A 15,139-nucleotide genomic window follows, 5' to 3' on the forward strand; every position below is an offset into this window, starting at 1 on the left:
AGCTGTGCAATATCCATATTGCAATCAAACTCTTGAGGGCAATAGACTCTGGTAGATGTTAAGTTATATGGTCTAAACTGCAATTGTGGCTTTAGTTGTTTACGTGTGATTGCAGATATCTTTGTGGAGTCTTTTATTGGTGTTACTGGGACTACATGATGAAAGAATTGCATTGTCTGGTGCAATTTATTTTGGGCAATCCATATTTCTTCACAGCCTGTGCAAATTTCATAGTGTTTCTACCGGCTTTGTAAACCTCATGAAGTATTTTTTAGACTGTAAAACAGTTCCTCCCTTTAACCATACCTGTTAGAACCCACTGACAATAATAATAGTAGCAGTACTTAGAGTAATGTGTAAAAGTTATGGATCACCAATACACCAATGGAGAGATAGAGGAATCAACCTAGTGTAAACTCCATTATCACATACATATTTATACCACCACAAGTACTAGGGAATGTAAAGGAAAAGGGTTCCTAAACCCTTTTCAATGGTTTACTGGTATTCAGAGATATTTGGAGAGGTGCCCTCACCCACTTGTGTGTTGGCATGCTGCATCATAGGTAACCAACCACACTGTGGTATGAACAATACCACCACTGTGGACTCATCTATATTCCAGGAGCTTTTAATAAGTGGTAGTGGATATATACAAGGATTCAGTTCTAAAAATACCTCGGGATATCCAGTACAAATTTTCTTTTATCTGTTGGGTGACCTGGCTATGATTAAAAACAGAGTTATGGATAGTAAGTGATATCCAATGTAACATCTATCCACTCATTATTGATATTTATGTTGTATGTGTATTAGCCAACATGTTACGGCCTAGTTATTGCCCATATGGGTCCTAAGGCCTTCATCAGGGATCCATGTATTTTCCCAGTCTATCACACTCAGACCATGCTACTAACTGAGGCTATAGCTCTCCACCCTAAATCTTCTCACTTGATTTCTAACTGATAAAAATATTACTTGTGAGCACTACAAAGTATATGTATGTAAGGTCTTTGAACTCAATATTTGTGTTGGGCCAGAATACAAATGCCTTTTGGGACATGACTAGAGATATCATGCCAGTGGTCCCGGAGGATCTTAGGGCATTCACGACTCAGACGATCCATGATGGGCAGGGTGATGAGAAATACGTCGTTCATGCAGACCTAAATACCATGGGTTGCAATGGCATGGCAGTTGATACCAGTGTTGTGCTATGCGGACATGCCTGGATGAGATCAACCGGATTTTCAAGCAACGTGCGGACATCACTGCTGGACCTGCTCTCTGATGGGTCTCTCCTCTATGGAGAGAAGGCAGACTCCACTCTGTAACACCTTAGGGATAGGAAGGTCGCAGCATGTTCCTTGGGGCTGTTGACCCCTGCAAAGTTATTTCCCCATCAGCTCTGCAAATTTAGGGACTACTTCAGGAGTTAACCTATTGGTAGAGACAGCCTTCCCAGCCACTCATTCCACAGATAGCCCAATCATTTAGGGACTGCAGGCACAAAATACCAGACACCTCACAGGCCAATAGAGGCACCATCACCCCAACTACTCGTCTCCTGCAAGAATGACCCACATGCCACTTTATTTTGCCCTCTGTGGCTCACCCCCAACTGGTGAGTGGCAGGAGTTGGCATTTCCTCCCAGTTTGGTGATCCATCACTTGTGACAAATACATTTTGCATTGTTCAAAAGACTATGCCCTACCTTTCCTCTCCTCCCCACCCTGCATTCACCATGCACCAAAATGAATTTCAGCATATCATCTGTCCATCCTGCTGTAAGAGGTGCACCTTTTACTCTTGAAGAGTGCCATAGAACGGATACCAGTTTTGAAGAAAGGCAGGCTTTATCACCTCTATTTCCTTTTTCTGAAAAATGTTGGCACTTTAGGCTTATCTTGGACCTTCGAACCCTGAATGCCTTCCTGCGGAAGGACAAACTCAGACTGCTCACATTGGCTCAGATCCTATCTATTCTGGATCCAGGAGACTTGGACTAACAGGATACTCATTTTCATATAACCGTCCTGCAGTCCCACCGGCATTACCTGTGAATCAAGGTGGTCCAGGAACTCTCTTAACTTGTCGTGCTCCCCTTGAGCCTAAACAATGCCCCCGGGTGTTCATGAAAGTGATGATGGCAGTTGCTGCCCATCTTCTGAGGTCAAGAGTTCCTCTATACATGTACCTCAATTAGTGGCTGCTAATGGTGGGCTCGCTACAGTCAGTCTTGAAGCACCCCAGGATGATAGCGGAATTCCTAACATTGTTTGAGTTCACCATAAACGAGCAACAGTGCCCCCTTATTCCATCAAAGAGGCTTCCATTCTTTTGGGGGCGATCCTGGGAAACATGAGCTTCAAAGCTTTTCCCCCACTGCAGTGAGTCCAGGACATTCAGGCTATAATCCTGATATTTTAGGCTCTATTCTGGATCATGGTGAAGGTGGATCTGAGGTATCATCCTATTATCCTCCTGCATCCTTCTATGCCAGGTAGCATATGTGGGCCCTGCAGTGGAACCTGAAATCCCATTGGGACCAGCATGAAAGCTGTCTTTTTGATACTGCCTAGGAGATGACCTGATATCTGCATGGATGCTGACCCATCACAATGTGTCTTTCTGCAGGCCATTCTCCCTTCCCCTTCCAGACCTTACTGACTGGGTTGTGGGGGGTATTTGTCTGCTACTGGGTTGGTGTGACTTGTCTGAGGGAGGCGGGATCAGATGCCTTTGCTCTCCAGCTACATGTCATCTGTTTGGCTGTGAAGGCTTTTTTGCATCAGTCAAGTGGAGGCTGGAGCATATTCTCACATACAACACTACTGCTGAGTGCTACTGCAATAAGCAGGGCAGCTAGGGGTCCTGGGCACTGTGCTAGGAGTTTCTGTTCTTCTGTTTGAGGTGGCTTGAACAACAGAACACCTTCCTGATTGCCAACCACATGACAGAGTCCCTGAATGCCAGAGCAGATGAACTGAGCACAAATCACACAAGTGAAGTGTACACCTGGAAGCGATCCAGGGTGTATTCAACCAATGACAAAAACCCTGGATAGATCTTTCACCACTGTCAAAAACACACAGTGTCAACAGTTTAATACATTGAATTGGGCTAGGCGTGTGTGGTACCATGAACTCCTGACTATGAGCATCTATCTGCAAGTCAGGCTGTTACTTCAGTTATACCACCTGCTCAGCAATAAGGTCAAGTACCCTTCTTCTGAACCTCTTCAACTTACACCTTTATGCATGGAGCTTCAGTGGCAGCAATTAACTGCATTGATTTGTGGATTTCATCCTTGCCACCAGATGCTGCTCTACAAATATCAGCTATGCTGGGTCCTTGACAAGTTTGTAAGTTGGTGTGGCACCTGGGACACTGACCACTTACAAGAAAATCTGTCTGACATCCTTTAGTTTGTATTGCCTTTAGGCCGAAAAGGCCTTGCAATAGGCACTGTAAAAGGTTATTTGGCATCCCTTTCGGCCTCTCTATATGTGCTTGACCAACCGTTCTTGTTCAAGACACTAGTTGTGGTGATGTTTATTAAAAGACTTGACACATGTTCTCCCCCACCAAACCACTCGTGATGCCACAGTGGGACCCACACTTGTCTTTGACATTACTCATGTGTAGGCCCTTCAAGTCTATACATAGTATCAAAGCATCTCTTGACTCTGAAAACTGCTGTCCTCATTGCGGTTAACGTCAGCTCGTCGCATGAGCTAAACTGAAGGATCTTTCAGTGCAGCTATCCTATACTGCCTGCTTTCTAAACAAGTTGGCACTGGGGACTCGGGCGTTTCTTGCTGCCTAAGGGTGGGACTCCTTTTCACTTTGGGCAACCAGGCAGTCTGCCGGCATGTTTTTGCTCCATCTCACCCCTTGAAAGAGGAGCAGAGGCCCCATTGTTTGGATCCCAAAATGGCTTTCCATTTTTACATTGATCATACCAAGGATTATTGAGCGGACAATCAGCTAATTGTGAGGTTTTCTGTAGCAAAGTAAGGTAAGGCTGAAAGCTGTGCAGAAGAGGACCCTGTCGAGGTGGGTAGTCTTCTGCATCAAGATTTGCTATGTACTGGCCAAAAATTAGCACCCAGAAGGTCTGAGAGCCTCTTCTACCAAGGCCTCTACCACTGTATTGGTGTGAGGGGCAGTCTGTCCTAGATATCTACCAGGCTGCAAAGTGGGTGTCAGTGCATATGTTCACAAAGCACTAGTGCCTTGACAGCCAGTTCCGAAGGACACTTTGCATGCTCGGTTCTGCAAGACAGTTTGGTCTGAGCCCATTCCACAGACTATCCTTCTTCAAGAGGTACTGCTTTTTATCTGTAAGGTGAGGAATCTGCCATTGGAAGCATTCATGAGAAGAACAAGTTTCTTACCTTTGGTAATGCTCTTTCTGGTGGATACTATCTTCTAACTGCAGATTCCTCACAGTCCTCCCATCTCCCCATTCTGTGGAATGGCCTCTTTTAACATCTAAAAAAGGTCCATGTTAGGGATCAGCACACCGTAGGCAACAATTGTTCACTCTATGCATCTGAGGCCTCTTATATGAAAAAGACAAGCAACTGACTTCAGTATTCATTGCTGGCACTTATATGTGACTTTGCTCTATCACTTTTGGGGCAGTATTCAGCCAGCATGGGTCTGCATGATGCCATCTAGTGGCACATGGGAGCCCTGCAATGCTATGTGGATCCAGTATGGCACCCGGGGGATATTCTACGGTGAAGAATCAGTGGTTAGACCGAGTGCCCTCCAGAAAGAGCATTACCAAAGGTATGTAACTTCCTCAACACAATACTTATCTGATAGAGACTACTAGCTGCAGATTCCTTAACGTAGAATAATCCCCAGACGTGAGACTTGACCCGGAAAATTTTCTTGCCCCAGTATCTCTGCGCGCCAGGGGGCGGTACTAGGCGACTCCGCCCTGACGTCTTCCGCAGGCGTGACGTCAGCGAGGTCACATAAGCCCCACCCCGGCGCGCTGACGTCAGTTTCCTTCTTTTCTGCGTGCCACGCGGATCCTGATCGTGTCCCTGGCCTGTTTTCAGGCCTTCTTTTCACGCTTTGCGTTTCTTTTTGAGGCTTTAAGACATGCTTGTCTTGTGCACAGACTGCGAGGCTTGTCAGCAGATGAAGCCGAAGTCACAGCGGGATTGCCTGATGAAACTCCTTTCGGCCTTAATGTCCAGGTCGGCGTCGTCATCACATCCGTCCCCCGCAGAAAGGTCCAAGAACCGCCACTTCCGTCTCTGCCATCGTCCTTCTCCGAGGCCGCAGGGGCGTCGCTTGCCCATTGGTAAGTATCACAGCTTGTCCCCAAGGCCTGGTCCCCGCCCTGTGGGGGGCGCGGGTTCTCTGCGGGTCGTGCGGCCTTGCACGTCGCTACCCTACCGGCCGTAGGAGGCATACGCTGCGGCCCTGCAGGCCTCCTTGGCTCCTCCTCCTGGGGATCCCTTGCCATGTGCGGGCCTTCTGCGGAGTCGCCGGCGGCTCTGGCCCCGGCGCTGACAGGTTCGGCTTCAGGTCTTGGAGGTGTGGTGTCGTCGGGGTGCGGCCCTACGGGGTTCCCCCCTTCGGACCACGGCACCTCTGCCTCGCCGCAAACCCCTGAGGGGGTCCCTGTGGTGTTGCAGGAGGTCGCCGGGACTCTGGGCTCGTCCCCGTGTTCTCCTCGGTCTTCTGGGCAGGCGGCGGCCTTGCCTGAAGCCGAGCTGATGCCGCTCAGGCGCAGACGTTTGTCGGCTCTGGTGGCACCACGGGTGTTGGCTCGGGGCTGGGGCGTGTCCCCGGGTCCCTCTCATCTCTCCACACAGGCGGCTGCTTCGTCGGAGGTCGAGTCGGTGCCTTTTTGGCGCCATTCTTTCGCCGTCCCGTTCTCTAGGGGTGCACGTGGTGTCGGAGGTCATCTCAGTGTCCCCTCCGGTGCTAGACAACATCACGCCGGCGCCTGTGGCGGAATCCATGGTGCTGTGCCGGCGTCGGGTCATCGATTCGTCTTCGGAAGCCCCCTCTTCTTCTCCCCGGCGTCTTCCAAGGAGGGATCTTCGCCGTCCCAGCACCCACAGTCTTCCCCAGAGGCACCTCAGGTTCCCCACTCGTCTGTCAACCCTCCCCATTCCGAGCTTGGCCGTTTCTTCCTCCGGTTGGGCTGGGGGATGGCAGGCTTAGCTTACAGCCGTCGCCCACGGAGGAATTGCTCTCCCCACCGCGTTGTCCTACTGAGGCGGGTGCTGCCTTTGCCTGGGCTGTCTCCACGGCCATTGGGATTTTGCGTATGGGCGACCAGCCTGCCTATTTCCCCGCGGACCATTTGCTTGAGGTTCTCCATCAGGGCTCTGGTGGACGGGAGCTGCCTCTTCCCTTCGAAGCTTCGCTCCATAATTCTCTCTTTTGGGCCTGGGAGCATCCTGCCATGGGGGACCCGGTGCCCCAGTTGCTCCGCATGATCCTGTCTGCCTTTCGCTCCACCCTTCTACCAGGGGCCCTCCTTTGCAGACTGCCCTTCCTTCTTTGCCTTCAGTGTTGTCTCCTCCATCACGGGAGGCCCGGTGGTTAGATTCCTGGGGGCATAACATCTTCGCTTCCTCCACTGCTGCCCTGCGGGCGCTCAACACGCTTTTTGTGTTGGCCAGAGCCACTTCCAGCTTGTGGGATTCCGCGGAATCCCTTCTGTCTTGTGCTTCTCAGGAGGGTTCCTGCGCTGATCTGCGGCACCATGTGTTGGATGGCCGGGAGCTGGCCGCGTTTATTCTTCGCTCGGCTCTAGATGTCTCTGAGGCTCTTGGTCGCACTATGGCTTCTTCTGTAGCCCTCCGTTGTCATGCTTGGTTGAGGGATAGTGTTTTCCCTGAGAATGTTAGGGAGTGTCTGGTTGACCTCTCTTTCGATGGTGCTCTTTTGTTTCACGCCCCTGCGGATTCTGCCATTCAGCGGTACCTTGCTGGGCTTCGTCCTCCTCCTCCTCCTCAGTAACCCTGGATGTCGGTCTTCTGCTGTGTTCTGGGAGGTGTTCTCCCATTGCTTTTCTGGGGTCTAGTATTCGGTAGCCCCGGTTGTGTATTTTGTGTGGTTGGTGTGCCTTCAGGGTCCTTCGGTTGGCCTTTCGGTGCTGTTGGCTGCTGGTCCAGCCCCCCTTTTTTGACTTGTGGTTTTGGCTGTTGGTAAGCCCGTGTAGGTCCAGAGATTGGGCCTTCTGTGTCTTCTTTTATTGGCTGATTGGCAAGCTGCTTGCGGTTCTACCCGCAGGTCTTTCTGTTTGTCCCCTGCTGCGGAATTGTTTCCTAAGAGGTGTTCCAATGTTTTCTTGGGACGTAACATACCCTATGTGGGGAACTTGTAGCTAATATATAGCTCTGTCATGTGCTGGGGAGGTGTGGTCGCCCGTTTCGGGTTCCTTGCTCTCCGTGGCGTCACGGTATGTCGCAGGTGCGATCTTCTTGACGATTGTCTTGGCGCAGCTTGCGTTGCGCCCGGGTCTGTCCTTCTCCATTTTCGCTACGTCGCTAGACCAGTCTGGCCTGCTGTCTGTGGCATTGTGTTGTGGCGATTCTGCCCCTCTGTCTGGCGTTTCGGCCTGGTCCTCTGTCTGGTATTCCAGAGGGACTGGTTTTCCTTGGCTTCTGTGTTCTGGTTGATGGCTTGGGCCCGTCCTCCATGTCTCTCTCTCTCTCTTTCTCTTCTGCCTGGTTCCACTTCCTTCGTGGGTCAGTGTGTGTGTTTCTAGACCGGCCCCTCCTTTGGGGTGTGTCCTGGCCTCTGCCTTCGGCTTGCGTCTGGCTTGTTCTGGGTGCGCCGCTCCATGGTGTTGCCTGCTGCTGGCTGCGCATGCCCGCTTGTTCTGGTCCACCGTCATGGCCTTTGATGTGTTCCCTTGTGCCCCTGCCTCTGGTTCCGCTGAAGCTTTGCGCAACTGTGCCTTTTTTCTAACGCCTGCGCTATTGGCGGTGGAGCCGTTCCTGCCTTGTCCGCTGCTTGCAGCCGAGGTGTGTTCAGCTGTTTCCTATCACTGTGTGTGTCTCTTACGGTGGGCCCTGCCTCGGGTTCTACCTCTTCTCCCTGGGGTTTGAGGTGGTCCTTTTGTTCCTTGAGGCTTGAGTGCTGTCTGCCTCTGCGGGGTGTTGGGCGTTTCTCCCTTGGTTGGGCTTAGGATATCCTGACCTTCCCTTCTTGTCCCTGTGACATGTCCCCTGCTGGGGCCCTGTGTCTCTCCTTGTGGGGAGGCTCTCTTGCAGGCCCTCATCCCTTCTGGGTATGGCTAGGGTATCTATTCTACGTTAAGGAATCTGCGGCTAGTAGTCTCTATCAGATGTACAAGTTACTTACCTTCAGTAACAATGTATCTGGTAGAGACGATTCTAGCCGCAGATTCCTTCATGACCCGCCGTTCCTCCTAGTTCTGCGAGGGCCCTCAGCGTGGTTTTCTGCACTCGCCTCCCTCTGGGTGGCTTGTCTTCTGTGGGTGTCCTCTTCATTTTCATCCGGTCAGGTTGTCCGGTTCTGCTTGGTTGTTCCACCCCCCTTTTTCTTTTGATACAGGGTTGGTTGCTTTCTGCGTGCCTTTGCATCCTTCCAGCTGGTTTCTCTTCAGTGTAGGGGCCTACTTTTTCTCTTTTTCCCCTCTGTTGTTGGAGTTTCTGATCCCCTTGCGGTCTTCTACGTTGGGGATTCTTTTGACTGTCCTTTGGCCTCCTGCTCCTTTCAGGGGCTATGGCCCTCATTGACAGTGTAGTCTGGGGGTGGATTGCTGTTGCTCCTCTGTTCCGGGCTTGTGGCCCTTCACTGTGTGGTTTGTGGTTGCAGACTCTCTCTTTCTGTTACGGCGCATTCACATGCTTGTGCCTCAAGGATGGCTATCGCCTTGGTTTGCACGGTGGTTCCTCAGAGTGGTGCTCTGCGCTTTCCCTGCTATGGCTTCGCTGCTATGGCCTTCTGGTACTTTAGTGCCAACTGGTGCTATCGCCTTGGCTTGCACAGTTGTTCCTCAGAGTGGTGCTCTGCTCTTTTCCTCCTTTAGCTTCGCTGCTATAGCCTTCTTGTACCTTGGTGCCAACTGGTGCTGTTCCTCACCTTTTGTTTCTCTCTGTTTTGTTTCTCTGTTTTTTTTCGCACACTGTTCCCATGCTCTCCTCAGTTTTGTTGTGATGGCTCCGCGTTGTGGCGCGGAAAAGTTCTCCGAAGCAAACTGACGTCAGCGCTCTGGGGTGGGGCTTATGTGACCTCGTTGACGTCATGCCCGTGGAGTACGTCAGGGCGGAGTCGCGTGGTACCACCCACCCCGACGCGCAGAGATGCTGGGGCAAGAAAGTTTTCCGGGTCCAGTCTCACGCCTGGGGATAATTCTACATTAAGGAATCTGCGGCTAGAATCGTCTCTACCACATACATCGTTACCGAAGGTAAGTAACTTGTATATTCAATTAGGCTTGACATGTTCCCTCCTGCCCATTCTTCAAAAAACCTTCTCTTCCTTAAGTCCCTGTTCTTAAGCAGGTCAGAGAAAAATAGATTTTTATTTCTGTACAACCCCCGCACCAGTGCCTAGATATGCTTCATAAATGCCTGTTGTTTTTTCCATTAAAGATAATGGGGTAACCCAGTAACCCTCAGAACCTGGGCATTTGCGATAAAGGCAAAAAATGGTTCTGTTGGGAATTGGTAAGCTTAGTTACACATGCAATAAATGCTAAATCTCATTCAGTAAACATTCATTCATGGAGCAAAAAAGGGGGGAGTATACACACATGAACAAAAGAATTCAGAAATTAAATTAGTTTTTACTTTATAATCAGTGTCCGGAAATTTTTCAAAAAGTTGTGCATTTACAGGTCTGACCAACCATAATACAAATACAACATAAAACATTCAGTGCTTACATAGACTCATTAACATAAAATCACATTTGCCATATACACAAATCACAACAATAAAAATAAAATGATACAGATAGAGTCCACAAATCAAGAGCATTGACCACAATTGGACATGATTTCCCAATTCTGATTGTGGAAGTGCGTGGACGATTTGGACAGAGCACGTCGACGTTTCGACCCTATATAATAGTGCTGGGTTGTGTGCATCTAGAACGGGTCTTCCTCAGGACAAAAAGTAGGGCTGGCTGCCTGGAGTCAGGGTAATATGGGATTTTAATTTCTTTGTCTCTCATTAGAGTTCTCAGCCGTCATCTGAATTAATCAGGGATTCTTCACAGTGAAAGATTCAACTGGAGAATGGTGGTGCCGTCAAAACGATCGCCACTTAATGGTTTTCTCCGCAAGGACGTCTGTATCCGTCTCACGCTCTGCAGCTGATGACGGCTGAGAACTCTAATGAGAGACAAGGAAATTAAAATCCCATATTACCCTGACTCCAGGCAGCCAGCCCTACTTTTTGTCCTGAGGAAGACCCGTTCTAGATGCACACAACCCAGCACTATTATATAGGGTCGAAACGTCGACGTGCTCTGTCCAAATCGTCCACGCACTTCCACAATCAGAATTGGGAAATCATGTCCAATTGTGGTCAATGCTCTTGATTTGTGGACTCTATCTGTATCATTTTATTTTTATTGTTGTGATTTGTGTATATGGCAAATGTGATTTTATGTTAATGAGTCTATGTAAGCACTGAATGTTTTATGTTGTATTTGTATTATGGTTGGTCAGACCTGTAAATGCACAACTTTTTGAAAAATTTCCGGACACTGATTATAAAGTAAAAACTAATTTAATTTCTGAATTCTTTTGTTCATGTGTGTATACTCCCCCCTTTTTTGCTCCATGAATGAATGTTTACTGAATGAGATTTAGCATTTATTGCATGTGTAACTAAGCTTACCAATTCCCAACAGAACCATTTGTTGTTTTTTCCAAGCATAAAAATCATCCATCCTAATCACTGTGATACCATCCTTTTTTTCTGCCTTTAAGGGAGAAAATAAAAGCAACCTCTATTTTTATGTGGGAAGTTGCTTTATACATATTTTCAAGATATCACGTACACTGTTCGTAGACATTCATTGTTCCTCTAGTTCACTGGTTAAACTTACCCATTGATTAATTAGCTTAACTAAGCAGTATATCCTTGTTTTACCACCACACTTAGGGGAGACCTGGAATCTCAAGTGAACTGGACTCCATTGTCTATAACTAAAATGCTTAGATCTACTTTATCAAGGCAACCATCCACAATAATTCAGTTGCTGCAGTTGAGATCTCTTCAGTCACTACCGAAATCACTAGCTACGTTGTCTGATAGTACACTATCACCAAAATGATTTCCTATCACCTTTACTGTTGCAAATGATGCTTCAATACCAAGCACCAGTTTTTTACAGAGGTTCGTGATTTCCTTTGCCAAAGATAAGGTGGTTTGCAAACTATCTTCTCGCTGTTTGTTCCCTAATGTACACAATTGCAGACATTTTCCTCCACATAATCACCCATCCCCAAACTACAGAAACATCTTGCCTGTAATGAACCTGTAGATAACTATATCATCAACACTTTCACAAATGAATTTATATATGCAACTATGTGCCATGTGGACTCAATGCAGCTGGGCTCTACATGGTTACATTAAATGAATTTGTTGAAGTGGAAGTTGGGTTGTGAGAGCAGAAGTGTACTGCTACTATGTTATGGGGTGTTCTTCAAACTGACATGTCTTCAGCTCCTTCCTAAATTAAAGCTGGAATGGGGTAGAATAGATAGACAGAGGGATATCACTGAAGATTGTTAGCACATAGATGGTCTGCAGCCTTTTGTTTTCTTTTTTTGCACTATATCGTCTCCAGTCTGATCATGTCTCACTGTGGGTTCACCAAGATGCACCTGAGATGGTGAGGGTGATGAGGTCACATTTCACCTGGCCCTTGATAAGGCATGCTTCTAAGCGTAGGATTCTCCTAATGAGGCACTAATATGGTTGTGTGATGTGTATAGCTAGCATGAGTGTAGAACTCACTGGCGTTATCCTGTGCTACTGAAGCCAGCTCGCCTTGAGTTGCTTCATATTTCTGTAACTGCAGTGGCAGCATAAATTGCAATCAAAACAACATTCTGTATATGTACTGTATATTCAACTTCAAAGCTGGTTTCTCTCATACATAGCGTCCATCTTGTTGTCCTTGGCAAGAATTTCTACATCACATGGCTATATAGACAAATTCACCAAATGTTTATTGTTTGCCGGAATAGCAGGACCCACAAATTGAATCTGAAATGTTCAATGTCCTGCCAGATGCCTGTGTCCCTGCTTGACCATAAAACAGTTCACCTCTGATCTCCTCAGCGTATAATAGGAATGCAATCATTCTCTTTTTACCATGTACAGTTTATGCCAATGTGCCTCTTATCTCAGTTCTATTCACATCTGTAGTAACCACGCTCTCTGATTTGTCCATTTAAAGTGCCCCACATTAATTAAAAGCTCCCGGCTTTTCAACTTTCTTGGCAAACCTTCTCACAAATTGTTTTACACTTAAGGGTTTGTGATTGCTTTTGAATAAAGCAATGATATTTTTCCATGCACTTTTTTCCTTACTGGAAAACAGGGTACATTTTAAAATAGAAAGTATCAAACTTTATTAGGAGTAATCCGGAACAATGATTTCTTTTACAACGCCTACCTAAACAACGTGGTCTCGGGGAGCCGGAAGGAAGATGGCGACCAACTGACATCGTCGCGAAGGAGCTCCGCTGTGTCTCTCCTAATGAAGCTGATCGAATTTCTGCAGATCACGCTTCTCATAGCAGTATGTGTCAGGAGAGAAAATAGCGTATTGGTCCCCAATGGTAAATGGAAAAACTAGAAGGAAAATATGCTACCGGAGCCCGAGATCTGGCAAAACCTACCTGTGTTGTTTATTTTTGCAATCGGCTACGGCAGTAAGGAAGCTCGGAGTTCATGGATTAGTGCTGGGCTGCGTGATTTTCTTCCGGTACAGCTGGATGGTGGAAGGCGGGCAGTCAAACGAGCAGAACGCAACGTGTGGGGGAGACTGCATTCCGTTTCCTGGAATAAAGGCGGCTACGGGCAAAGGAGCAGATGCTGCGTGGAGCTACATTGTTTCATCAAGTATACTAAAAGTATCTTTCGGCAATCCACGCAAGCTAGGATGACTGGTAAGGGGGCAAAAGGTGGCAAGGGAAAATCCGGACAGATACCCTCACTGCTAAACTCTGTGCCGGCAAATACATCATCTGCACTTACACGCATAGGGAAAAAGATGGACTTAGCATGTGTAAGCGCCAAAGGAGGGGGTGAAAAGGGTAAAAAGGGCGATGCTCGGAGTAAAGGCATGCAGGAAAAGGACTCAGCTTCTAGCTCTACGGGGAGGAGAAACAACCTGCGTTCACTTAATGATGCTGACGGCTCACAACCCCTAATCTCTAGTAGCTTTGCAGTAGCAAGTGAAGTTGTGTTAAACGTTTCAGGTGGCGCTCTTGGTGATCGGCATATAAAAGAGGTGATGGGCTCAAATTCTCTCGCACCTGATGCTCCATTTGCAACCCTTGCTACCATCGCAGCGGCAGATAACAACCTCAATACTAATTACTTTATGACCGACAGTCATATTTTCCCCCTTACTTTGTCAAATAATTGTAATAGCTTGATTACCACTACCGGTGTTATTATCGGCGCCAAAGACAGTGGTGCTACTCCTACATCTGAAACACTCAATGCCTGTGCAATTATAGATCTGATTAAAAAAAACACCAGATAATCAGGATAAGTTCTACTCGCTGACTGATGATTCTGAAATATCCGACATCAGCATTTCACTGTCTAGTGGAGAGGAAGGCAAGAAGTGGTATAGCAGCCCTAATACTGATGTCCAGATAACCAAAACAGCCACTAAAAAAACTTTCCAAAAAGAGAGGTAAAAATCGGGTACAAAGAGATGACGATTTGTCGGAGATTGAGAGCGCGCAAGAGTTGAAATGGGATTATAATAATGCGCCTCTTACATTAGTCTCAAAATCCTCCACAATTACTGGGCTCACTTCAACCCACAACAACCTAACTAGCTGTGGCAGTGGCAGCAGCAAAACGGGGGATCACGGAGATCAAGGTGCCCCCAGTAATGAACCCGCTTTGGCAGTTATTTTGCAGTCGATCAAAGGCTTTCAGGATGAAGTCAAGGCTGATAATCGAAGATCCCGCATGGTGGCCAAAAAACTTCAAGGGGCATTGAGAAAGGTCGGTAAAACCTGTTCCGATATAGCGGATCGGATGACTATGGTGGAGGGAAGAACCGAACAACTTGAAAAAGATGTGGCGACACTACAGACACAGCATGATGAACAACATGGGGTAGTAAAGGATCTGATGTGGAAGATGGAGGAACAGGAAAACCGGCAGAGACGTAACAACCTCTGCTTTTTAGGAACTCCGGAAGGGATTGAAAAGGATGACCCCAGGAAATTCATGATCAACCTCCTAAAAGGGGCGCTCCCAGAAATACAATCATGGGACTTGGAGCGGGAAATACAAAGAGCCCATAGATTCCCTCTGTCTCCCGGCAAAAACACATCAACGGCACAACACCCACGTACTATACTCGTATTCTTTGGAAACTTTATTCTCCGCCAAACTCTTTTTGATCTGGCCAGACCAACAAAGAGACGAACTTTCGAGGGAGTAACTTTTTTCACCAGACCCGATTTCGCTCATGCCACAGTGGAGCGCAGGTGGAGACTCCGGCAACTCTTTGATCCATTTCAGAAATTGGAGGCTGAGTTGTATTTACAGAATCCTGCCAGACTGAAGATAATTTTTAAAGGGGTCACCCGTAGCTTCATCTCTGAAATTCAGGCGCAAAAATATCTTGAGGAACTTTCAGAACATAAATAATATAAAATAAGCATTTAAAGCTTATTAGGAGTCGCTCTGCTAAAAATGTCAAGTCTGTATCTGGTAGATGAAGATATACAGGGTGATATAGCTAGGAGCGCATTTACGGACATTAGTTGGGCGTAAAGGCCTATAGGCTTAACAAGCGGCTGGGGGGTGGTCTCTGTCGGGCTTTTGGTAAACGTTGCGCTGCTTGGGCTTGGGGGGGATGACTTGGGTCTTCCGTCTAGGCTGCTCTTGCACTATTTCTTCTTTT

At 47.6% G+C, this 15,139-nt stretch overlaps 1 protein-coding gene across 25 annotated transcripts in view; it reads left to right on the plus strand.

Annotated features, from left to right (window-relative positions):
* Positions 1-15,139, plus strand: part of OBSCN (obscurin, cytoskeletal calmodulin and titin-interacting RhoGEF) — a 1,809,553-nt gene that overhangs the window by 1,114,904 nt on the left and 679,510 nt on the right. The gene's annotated exons all lie outside the window — the stretch shown is intronic.

The sequence above is a fragment of the Triturus cristatus genome, chromosome 10 (assembly GCF_964204655.1).
Source record: "Triturus cristatus chromosome 10, aTriCri1.1, whole genome shotgun sequence".
Classification (NCBI taxonomy): Eukaryota; Metazoa; Chordata; class Amphibia; order Caudata; family Salamandridae; genus Triturus; species Triturus cristatus.